A 12,494-nucleotide genomic window follows, 5' to 3' on the forward strand; every position below is an offset into this window, starting at 1 on the left:
GTCAGTTTGGACACTGTTTGACCTCGTCAGTTCGGACGCTGTTTGACCTTGTCAGGTCGAACACTGTTTGACCTCATCAGTTCGGACGTTATTTAACTTCGTCGTCATTTCGGACACTGTTTGACCTCGTCAGTTTGGACGCTATTTGATCTCGTCATTTTGGACACTGTTTGACCTTGTCAGTTTGGACTCTGACCCCGTCATTGCAGACCCTTTTTGACGTCGTCAGTTCGGACGTTATTTAACCTCGTCGTCATTTCGGACACTGTTTGATCTTATCAGTTCAGACATTGTTTGACCTCGTCAGTTTGGACACTGTTTGACCTCGTCAGTTCGGACGCTGTTTGACCTTGTCAGGTCGAACACTGTTTGACCTCATCAGTTCGGACGTTATTTAACCTCGTCGTCATTTCGGACACTGTTTGACCTCGTCAGTTTGGACGCTATTTAACCTCGTCATTTCGGACACTGTTTGACCTTGTCAGTTACGACTCTGTTTGACCCCGTCATTGCAGACCCTTTTTGACGTCGTCAGTTCGGACGTTATTTAACCTCGTCGTCATTTCGGACACTGTTTGATCTTATCAGTTCGGACATTGTTTGACCTCGTCAGTTTGGACACTGTTTGTCCTCGTCAATTCGGGACACTGTTTGACCTCGTCAATTCGAACACTGTTTGACCTCGTCAGTTCGGACACTGTTTGACCTTGTCAGTTCGAACACTGTTTGACCTCGTCAGTTCGGACGTTATTTAACCTCGTCGTCATTTCGGACACTGTTTGACCTTGTCAGTTTGGACGCTATTTAACCTCGTCATTTCGGACACTGTTTGACCTTGTCAGTTTGGACGCTATTTAACCTCGTCATTTCGGACACTGTTTGACCTTGTCAGTTTGGACGCTATTTAACCTCTTCATTTCGGACACTGTTTGACCTTGTCAGTTTGGACGTTATTTAACCTCGTCATTTCGGACACTGTTTGACCTTGTCAGTTTGGACACTGTTTGACCTTTTCAGTTGAGACACTGTTTGATCTTGTCAGTTTTGACGCTATTTAACCTCGTCATTTCGAAAACTGTTTGACCTCGTCAGTTTGGACACTGTTTGACCTCGCCAATTCGGACACTGTTTGACCTCGTCAGTTTGGACACTGTTTGACCTCGTCAGTTTGGACGCTATTTAACCTCGTCATTTCGAAAACTGTTTGACCTCGTCAGTTTGGACACTGTTTGACCTTGTCAATTCGGACCCTGTTTGACCTCGTCAGTTTGGACGCTATTTAACCTCGTCATTTCGAACAGTTTGACCTCGTCATTTGGGACGCTATTTAACCTCGTCAGTTCGGAGACTGTTGACCTCGTCAGTTTGGACTCTGTTTGACCTCGTCAGTTTGGACGCTATTTAACCTGGTCATTTCGGACACTGTTTGACCCCTTCATTGCAGACGCTGTTTGACCTCGTCAGTTTGGACGCTATTTAACCTCGTCTTTTCGGACACTGTTTGACCTCGTCATTTCGGACTCTGTTTGACCTGGTCAGTTCGGATACTGTTTAACCTCGTCAGTTCAGACGCTGGTTTACCTCATCAGTTCGGACACTGTTTGACCTCGTAATTTTGGACACTGTTTGACCTCGTAATTTCGGACACTGTTTGACCTCATCAGTTCAGACGCTGTTTGACCTCATCAGTTCGGACACTGTTTGACCTAGTCGGTCCAGACACTGTTTGACCTCGTCAGTTTGGACACTGTTTGATTTCATCAGTTCGGACACTGTTTGATCTCGTTAGTTTAGACGCTGTTTGACTTCGTCAATTCGGACACTGTTTAACCCTATCATGTCGGACACAGTGTGACCCCTGTCATTTCGGACACAGTGTGACCCTGTCATTTCGGACTTACGTGATCCATCCAGTTCGGACACTGTCTGTCTCCGTCAAACATGATTATACATTCAGCAATGTTCAAATCTTGAAATAACATTTATATACATAATTTCACCAATGTTAAAAGATCCATAATTACATGATATTAATTATTTAAACCTGATTTAAATTTTTCCCCTTGACTACATTTACGAAATTTCTCATTTCGACATCCGCAACATACTTGCAATACTCGCACAACTGTTCGTACTACGTGACTTGGTAAAATATGGTTTATGTAGTAAGTATCAACGCGCATGCGTACACTGAGTCAGAATCGGACAGTGACTTCAAACTGACGAATACCTGTAATAATTTTGTCCACGTCAGCAATTGCCATCGTCGGATCCGACATCAGTAATTACGAGTTATTAACGAATTTACTCCTGAAACGGAAGAAATAAGACAACGATATGGGGATATTTAAATGTAGATTTTGCCGAGACGCAGGCACCAGTGGCAATTAATTTTCTAATAGGGCGGCTGTTAACTAGACAAAAATGAAATAAAGTACTTCAGCTCTAACAGAAACACAATATACATTGTACGTTTAAAAAAAGCAGAAATATTAATGTTATTAATTTTGTGACTTCCGGTTGTAAAAGTCGGCGTCACTTTTTTGCAGACGTTAATCCTGCTCCGTTGTTCGTCTGCAGGTCAATGTCCCGCTGACAAAGTACAATATGCAAAAATGAGACAAGCTTATATACTGTACTTTTAATTCCTTGCCTTTGTTTTTAGGAAATATAATCTTTCCCGAGCTCTCACCAAGCTGCACAAGTGATAATTTGAGGAGTAAACTCTCATTAATCAAGAGTTTAGACAACGTTTGTTTCTTGTTGTATCGTATTTTAACGGTGTGTGACGTCACCATAAAAACCAAAACATATCTCGAAAAAGCATCTAAAGGTACATAAAACAAGTTCTATGAACTGAATCTTATTCTTTTGTGTAAAGTGAGAAAAATAAATTTATTCGATGGTTTTCTTTCTTATTCAATAACAAATAATTTACAAGGTTGCATTTTGCAATGTTCCGCCATGTTTCTCAGTATTGTTGACGAAAAATGTGTGTATTAGAACTACGCCCTTATATCAAAAGTGGGGGAGAGGATTTGGTCCAAAAACCTAGATATTGACAAGCATACCAGCACATTCAACGATGACACACGATTGTTAGCTTGTATCTATCATACTACATCTTCGATGGGCTCTTTATGGAAACGTGTTCATATGTGATATTTACTGATTTTTAAAAAAAAACTTCTTAGCCTCCTCGGAATTCGTTTTTACATGCCCCCTATCAGACCGCCCGCCATCTGATCTCGGACAATAGTTGATTCGTCACACGCCGGGACGCGCCGTGATTGAACGCGACGAAACGCTCACACTACCTGCTATAAACACTTGTGAGGATAATGGCAACTTTATGCAATATGTCTGATCTACATGAGCCTCCTGTGTTTTCCTGGAACTTGCATTTTACGCATGTTTTGTCGAAATTAACAGGTAGCTTAACAATTGAAAAGTCAAAATCAAGACCGATGGTAGCCATGATACATATTAACAATGGTCAAGTTACTTCTGTTCAATTGCACCATAATAGTGATTTATAAACTTGCAAAATATCACTGGATTTGTTATTTATATGAAGCAGAGCAAAATTGACGAGTTTAAATCGTTCCGCACATCATTTACAATAAGTCCTAAAGATATATCAGCCACGATAGCCGCCATGCTCACTTCGTTTCGATCGCTGACAGTAAAGACATTACACGGCCTGTAAGATAAAAATCGCTCAATAACGTGACCTTGCAGATATCGTACATCGTGCAACATTGTGCGATCTCACAACTGTATTTAACTATTTTTAAACATTTTAGATATAATGTCATATTACACAGTTATCGGCAGACATTTACCAAAAGTCAAAATGTTAATGTATATATACAGACCACAGCTGTCAAATGTGTAAAGATATTGTAAATTTAACTGTAAACAGGTAACTACCTGTAGTTAGCTAAGACAAGGCTGACTGAACATATCCCTTCTGAAAATTATCAATCCCAATTGAAAAAAAACTGGAAACTCTTGTGTTCTTATCATAAAAACTTTTATACTTATATAAGTTAATATAAAAAGACCAATTCTCTAGATATTTGAGTAATTTGTGCAGTTTATCACCAAATGTATCATGCTAGATTCAATCTGTTTGGTCGTACGATGACTACCATCTTAATCTGCCATTTATCAGTTTAACTAGAGAAAAACAACTGATCTAATTTTCTTTTTTCCAAAGCATATGGATAGACTCTGCAGTGCAAGGTCGTTACAAATTACATTTCTTTTTGTATCTGAAGTAAAGAATCATTGCTGGTGAGTTGTTAGTTTAATTTAAAATGATAAAACCTTATTTACAAATAACCCCTGGTGACGTTGTGTACACGAAGCGTATGGTCAAGTCAAATTTGAGCACGACAAACTAAGCACTATGAATGTATTATCTACGGAAATGTTTCACCAGGCTTAATTAGTGAAATAAACGCCCATTAAACCACGACCTCACGTCGGCCTACACAATGATGGCTAGATTCATGATGGTGATTTAATAAGTCGATTTGTCCAGGATATCAGACCATCACTGTAGTTTTGCTGGTCGCTTTATACACCTACAGTACATTGTAATTTTAAAACAGTATGGAATCTCAAAACTGCAATGCTAAAATTTTACGATGATGGATTTTGGAGCAACGCCGGGTTTATAAAACACGAGAGAAGTTTGAGGCTATTTTAGCAAAATACTATTTGAGCAAGTATGTGCATTTGTTAAATTGAAAAATCTTTTAAGGACGATTTCCAACTTAAAATGTATAGTTATGTTCTTTTATATTTGGAAAGAGATTACTTAAAAGCTTATATTCTTTATTGTTTTGCATGTAACAAATAGCTATGATCAATATGAGATTTGTAGTGCTTCTTGTAATAAATGTTGTCTTTTCTGTTTCTTGAACAAATTATGACCAGTGTAAATTAAAATGATAATTACAATAATAATCATCATAATCATTATAAAGATATAAAACTGACAAGATTATCATCTTCCGGCATTGAATACATGTGAAACACACCTGCAAAGACTTTCTATAATTTACTTTTACAAAAGAATGAAACTCTCAACCAATCAAATTGTAGCTTTCAAATTCAGAGCTTTGTTAAAGTTGCTCTATGTTGTTTCGTTTAAATTCAATACAGAAGTAATAAGTTTTAGCAGGAAGCATATTATCGATGTGTCCATTCGTTAATAAAATAACTTTCGTAAATATATGTAATGGTGAAATAATACCAAGTTTCTTTAGATTTGTATACGAAATTATCTGTTTGATCCATTGAGTGGCAGATCGATAACATAAATAGAATTGAAAACAATCATTAAAATTTCCAAGATTACCTTACTATATTTTTGTATATATAAATACAAAGGATAGCCTTGTAGGTATATTTTCTGGAAGAGCTTCATGCAAATCTCCATCATCTAAAGGATTTGTGCAAGGCTTTCACGTGTGATTACTGAGACAAAGTACACAACGTTGACGTAACGGAGATCAAAATGATGCCAAAATGACGTAATGATAATGTCACGTGTCCAAAACGTGTCTACGTCTGTCAGTATAATCCAGATTTATATAGACTCGATATTGGAGACCGAAATACAAAACGTAGGTATAGATAAAAATGTCATCAGGATTTGATATTATATGAGAAAAATTAAAGTGTGTGGCGCTTTCCAGCTTCCGTAGATGATATCCTTTGACACTGGCATCCTCGACTTGATATGTATTGTGCCTGAGGGTGAAACAGCGGAGATGAACCCGTCTGACAAGGGAAACGGAGCATTGTATGATTAATAGGCACTTCTCAACACCTCACACATCTACATATTCATGACAACATGTAACGACCAATCTGATTGGTCAGATTTTGTTACGCTGTCGATGACTGGATGATTTACACGAGGAAGGTATTTTGCTAAAGACTCAGACGTCATGAAAACAATAAATTTCAAGGGAAAATCTGAATCTATTAACAAAATATATTCTGGTTTTAACCTGAATGACATTATTTAATTTTCACGTTTTTATATTTAAGCTTATAAGTTACCTACTCGACTATCTTACAGTGCTGAACAACATTTGCTAGTCTATATACTTTACTTCCAAGCTAAAAATATGTTTTATTATGTTAAATTTTATTTCATAAAGCACACTTTCATTATTATGTAGAAATAAAATCTTTAAAACCTACAAACAGAAGAATGACGTCACTTTGTTTTTTTTATTCAGTAACAAATCTCACAATTTCAGTAATTTTACAAACAAAGATTAAGTTGCTATCTCTATCAATTAAGTTTAATATCATTGCTTCCGTTCATATTTGTACTTGATTCAATTTCATCCTGGTTGCTTTGTAGTGCCTGAGGGTTAAATAAAATCTGACATCACGACGTCATTATAGGAGACAGAATAACACGTGTAAGACCATAAACAACAAGACCAAAATGGACGTGGTTTGGCGTCTAATTTCTACGAACGCACCACTTAAGACGTACCATTCATGTTATTGGAATATCAGACGGGTATTTCTCTAAGCTGAAGAAAACTGCGCCTCACTCTAAGAAATGTAAATACGTTTTCTGTGTTTTTCGTTTTAGCACCACTTCTACAAATGGAACCTGGGAAACTATCTAATGTTGTGTCTGGATCTGTCGCTGCAAGTGGAGGCAGTAGTCAGAAGTATGGACCAAAGATTGAAAAAAAGAAAAAGAAGGAAGACTACGTTACTTTCTTGTCAAGCTTAAAAGCAAATCCAAACATTTATATACCATTAGGTTAAGGACAGTCCATTTGCATTTATTTTAAATTCGGAAAGAAAGTCGATTATTTGGAAAATCGTTGGCTACCGCAATCGGAAACTCGTACTAATATGTAATATGTTGGTTTCATCGAAGGATAAAGTTCATTATGGTATCGATATCTAAAAGGACTGCTTGTCTTCTGCTCAAAAGAGTGTTCATTCATGTGTACTATCAGCGTATCGTCCTGAAATATATTCTTGCTTCCTTCAAATTCCTTCAAATATTTCATTAATAACAATAAAACTGTCTTCGTCAAAAATCCTATAATGACAAGAGAGTACAGACGAGTAGTTGACCTCTGAAAACGTATTAGGAGAGGAGAATAAGACCTGGTGTTCTGAAAGACAAGCGTCCTTGATTGACAACGCCCACGATGTAAATCTAAGTCAAATAAGGTAATATCGTGTTCTCAAAAGGAAAACCGAGGTCAACGTCTTTTAGCGCTACGAGGTAGGTACACACTAGAGAGGAATGAGTTGGAATAAATAAAACGAAAAGATTAAATGAATTGCATTACAGCAGATAAGTTCAGGTCTCATATCATCCCGTAATGAAGTAACACGCACGATTTACATATATATAGTAAGGTAGACTAAACTAATTTGTTCTTTCCCCATACCGGCAGCAGTATAAGGTCAAAGCTGAATAAATTCGTTTGTCTCTAACCACGAAAGACATCGTTAATGTCAGACAAGGCTGCCTGACATGATCCTCACGACCTTGTGATGAAATTCTGTTATCATATGCACATGTGCATATATACTTCCTACTGCTTTTTATGTAGAGTTTCATGCACTGTACCGCGTAATTGTACTACTGTCGAGTATATAAAATATATGTAGCACGTGCAGGAATATAAGTACAACTCACACTTCAACAGAGAACAAAAATACATCAATACAAATATCGACTTTATGAAGTTTACATAAAAGTATATTTTCTTTCAGAGAGAATGAATTGGTTCATAAGGGAAAGGTGTTGAGTATCACTTATGCTCTACAATATTTTACTGTTGTGAAATAAAATACCAATATAGATGTATGATATCATATGTGCCATACAATATCAATACGTTGAACAAACAAAGCAATTACATAACTACAGATCAGCGCCAAAAATTAACACATATGATGGTAAACGCCAACATTTGACGCACAAATATTTAACCACCTTATTCTGAGCAAAAAACGCCAAATTTTGGCGACGCCAAAAATACTGTTTCCCAAAGTACGGTTTGTAATTGTAATCCTTTATATATCTGCTGATGTTACCAGTGTCTGTAGGGGTGATCTATCACAATACAAACTTTATTTACCATACCTGTACAATCTACACCTGTCGGTTCTAGTGATATATGATATAGGAAACATGGAAGCAGTTTCATTCACAAGATGGCGGTATCTTAAATTGCTATCGTCAGAGTAATATCCACTATTTAGACAATTAATTAAATGAACGGATTATGTATAGCACCTTCCATTCTATATCTGAACAATTGTTTAGTCCTTGTTTGATTTTCATATCTTCCCCTCTCGATTTCCATACTTTTGGTCCTTTAACAGTACTGAAGTATGCTAGGACGGCTGTATGGTACAGTGTTATATTCATTATTCAAGCATATACTGTATATATTAGAAAAACATTACTATTCATTTACATTTATGCATATTGTGTACTATCTTTCCAAAATAGATACGTATTTAATCAAGTGTGATATACTATTGTTCGAAATCCAGGCAACAAAGACAATGATCTGTGTCATTTCAATTTGTTTTGTGAATTCTGTTTTGTCGACCAAATCAGATTTGAGAAAAGATTATAAAAAGAAACAGGAGAGAGATGTAGAGTGTAAGAGAGTAAAATTATTAACTTAAATATAATATTTGATGATAAAGCTAGATGTATATTGATCATGATCGGAGAAAGAAAGGATATGCTGTGTGTTTTGTTCCTTAGTTTTGTGTTATTTAAATTGAAAATGTAAAAAGACGTATCAGTCGGTATTCAAATGCAGATATGTATGTATTCAATATTCTAACAAATGAAAATGAATATAAAATCAATTCCCTGAAAAGAAATATTAACTTTAACAATACCCAGCTAAGTGCCTAATCAAGGTATTGTATGTGATATATGAATGAACAAAATGTTCACGCTGGGTTTACAGTGTATGTGTGTACTGTATATTGTCATTAAATTTCAACCATGTTAAAAACTGAATAAAAAATTTTCTTAAAAAAAAATAAATAAATAATGATTATTTCTTTTTCAATTTTCTTCTGCATCACATCCTAGTTCAAAAGCAGAAACTACCGACATGCAAACAAATTCATAATTCTAACTCACATTGGTGTATAACGAAGATGAACTTTTACCAAAGATAAATTTAAATGACGACCCTTTAAAGTACAAGGATAAAGGACCATGCGTTCTGAAAGAGTCAGCGTCTTCGGCCTTATCGACGATACCCGCCATGCAAGACGAATGTCACATATGTTTTTAATCAGTTTGTGTTTTATAATTCTAACTTTTGGGCACATTCAATTTCAGTAAAATTGACTGTATACATGAGTCTATTTCAAGTTTCCGACAAAAGTTAGTTGATAACTAATTACAAAATGTAAATTAATCAATAATAGCGTATCTATACTTAAGCATTTAATAGTATAAGATATATCAAATGTTCTTTACAGTAATCTTCTTAACCCTTTCACCAAGTTTACCTTACTTTAGCAAGGTTTTGATAATGTCGATTTCTCCCTTTCTTTCAACAACAATATACTTAATTATTTTATCAATTTCCAAATGATGTTTTCACATCAGATTCTATTGTCATTATGATACGATGTTATGTTTTATCATGTCTATGCTGTTATGTAACGTCAGTCTATATATATAGGTGTCAGATTTATATAAGTTTCTTGACCCTTGTTTCTGATTCCTTTTTGTATCATTCATGTATGTATGTTGCATATCTTGTCAAATGGAAGTTGACAAATAAAACACAGTTTAAACAAAAAGAGTAATTTTATTTTTAAAACTTGGATATAATCATCCGTTCATGGTTTCGTTCACTAGGTGCTTCGCCTGGACATCTGAAAGTACCGATATCAGGGTCACGCTGACTTAAGAGTTTAACTATTCAAAGCATCGCCTAGAAAAATGTCTGCATTCTGTAGATGCTTAGTGAAAGATTCCGATGTATTCTGAATCCGAATGATCACCATCAACAAGAACTTCCAAAAGAGGCTATAGTTTAAAAAACTGTGCGTCTTGTGCGATATCTATTTGTTGTGCGCGAGATTGACAGCGATGGAAACAGCCGAGAAAAGGAATTGTTGTTTAAAAGATTAAATTCACGGATCGACTCGTCTAACATCTACATGAAATTCCACCATGTTTGTTACAATACGACAGCGCTTTGAAAGCGAGTCTCTTATTGGTCATAATATAATTACCACCCATCAAAATAGGGTTTTTCAAGTTTCTAAACGACAATGGCGTTTGGATTGGAACACAAGGTATACATGTAACAATAGCATTACTAGTACCAGTTTGGCTGTTCAGATTAAGACAAGGAGTTACAGAAAAGGCGGCTAAATTCTGAAATCATGGTGGTTTTATTTGGAACGTCCATACAGTATATACAAATGTACATACCCATTATGGATTACATAACCATTTAAAAACATTTTCTCTTTATTTTTAGTTGAATGAAATAAAGTCAGTTTAAAGTAATACATATACTCTAATCTAAATATGTATTTTAGTGTAAAAGAAATAAAAAGACATTTTAACATTTTACACTTGTAGCTTTATGTTTTATTTTCATTGTTTGTAGTATTATTTGTTCCTATTTAACAAGATTAACCATATCATCTTTGGAAATCACTGAGCATATACGTGTATTTCGAAAGGGTTTTATAAAGATATGGCTTTATAATTTTGAAGTATTTCACTTATATAATATAAGTACTTTCTTTTTACATTATTGTGTTGTGTTGTATGGGTACCGAGACACGGCTTTATGTAGCTTGACTACTCATTACCTTAAACTGTTTATTCTCATCATCTTTTAACTAAACAGTGACATACTATTCCTGTAAAGTTAATTACACAATTAAACATAAAAGTATAAAACACAGCATAAATCTTGCCTTCCCCAACGACAACGGCTGTATGTATGTCTACTTATTTATGGTAATGCCAACAAAACACATGACGTAAAAGAACAGGTCACATCTTAATTACAACCCGTATATGGATTATATACTATCGTGAATCTAGTCCAAAATGATACTGTATAAGCCAAATAATGAGTGTAAAACTATATCATACTGCTCTTTCATGCTGTAAAAAAAAGAAAACCTTAACAGATATCGAGGATAATTTTTGATTTATTCAATTTCGTATTTGGTAGTTGGTGCCACTATTTGTAAAAGATCTGAAAGTGGCTTTAGATAACTTTTTATGAGGTTTGTACATGTACATGTCCTCCTAAGCTGCATGCATATAAAATTAAAGACTAATACTTTAAGATGGCACTGTTGAACACGCACTGCGAGATCAGTTGATTTGGTATCTGCTATAAACACATCTTCATAATTCAAAATCAACAATGTACTCTATAGACTGATAGGGAACACACTGATGACAGAACACGTACAATAATGATTGTAATAAACTGTTGTCATAATTGTAAGTAACCAAACGTATCCGAGCGACTAATAAGGCACAAAACCACTGAAGCCAGAGTTTGAGGACAGCATTTTCAATACCTGATCGATAGTTTTGTTTAGTAACTATGCTTACAAGTAAACGTGTAACAAAAACTATTTTTTATGCAAATATTTTACGTTATCAAATTAGAAACGTTACGGCCATTGTCAGAAACGTTACGGCCATTGTCAGAAACGTTACGGCCATTGTCAGAAACGCCACGGCCATTTTCTAATGGCTATCATGGAGTGTCTGGTCATCAAAAACAAACATGAAGTGAAAACATGTAAACTATGTCGTATTGCTAACTCAAAATATTTCAAACGATAGCAAATCATGAATAAAACAAAGATTTGCATGTTTGAAGATTATTGGAAACGTAGTAAAGGAAACTACACGACGATGTAATCAGGAACGATAACCGTCTACTGCTTCATCGGCGACAACCATCGACCAAGCCAATATAGGTTAAATCCAGGCTTGGTTGCTTCTCATATGGGGACGGCATGTGTTGACAAGAGAACGGAACACATATCAACGAGCAACGAAGATAGCTAAATCGCACAAGGAAATTGACTACCTCCTCGAAAAGAAAATTATATCGACCATAAACTCATATTTATCGCACTTTCTGATTTTAGGATTAACTGACACGATCCTTTTTGTAGTTATGTCAGGTTTACCCAGTTTTACGTCAGAAGGATAAAACTGCTTTTGTAATTTCGTTTTTGTTGTTCTTCTTTGGCAAATCTACACTTTGTTGTAAAACTCACAGGATGGTCGGTCTTGACCTAACATCGTTCCGCGTTCGGGTTATTTGCCGCGAATGGAAAAGACAACATTGTACAGCTTGACGATTTTTGGTGGGTAGTTTTTATGCATCTTTTTTTTGTGAGGACACCATCATCTATAGAATAATACCCGACACACACCCAGGTAA

Source organism: Pecten maximus, chromosome 10, assembly GCF_902652985.1.
Source record: "Pecten maximus chromosome 10, xPecMax1.1, whole genome shotgun sequence".
NCBI lineage: Eukaryota > Metazoa > Mollusca > Bivalvia > Pectinida > Pectinidae > Pecten > Pecten maximus.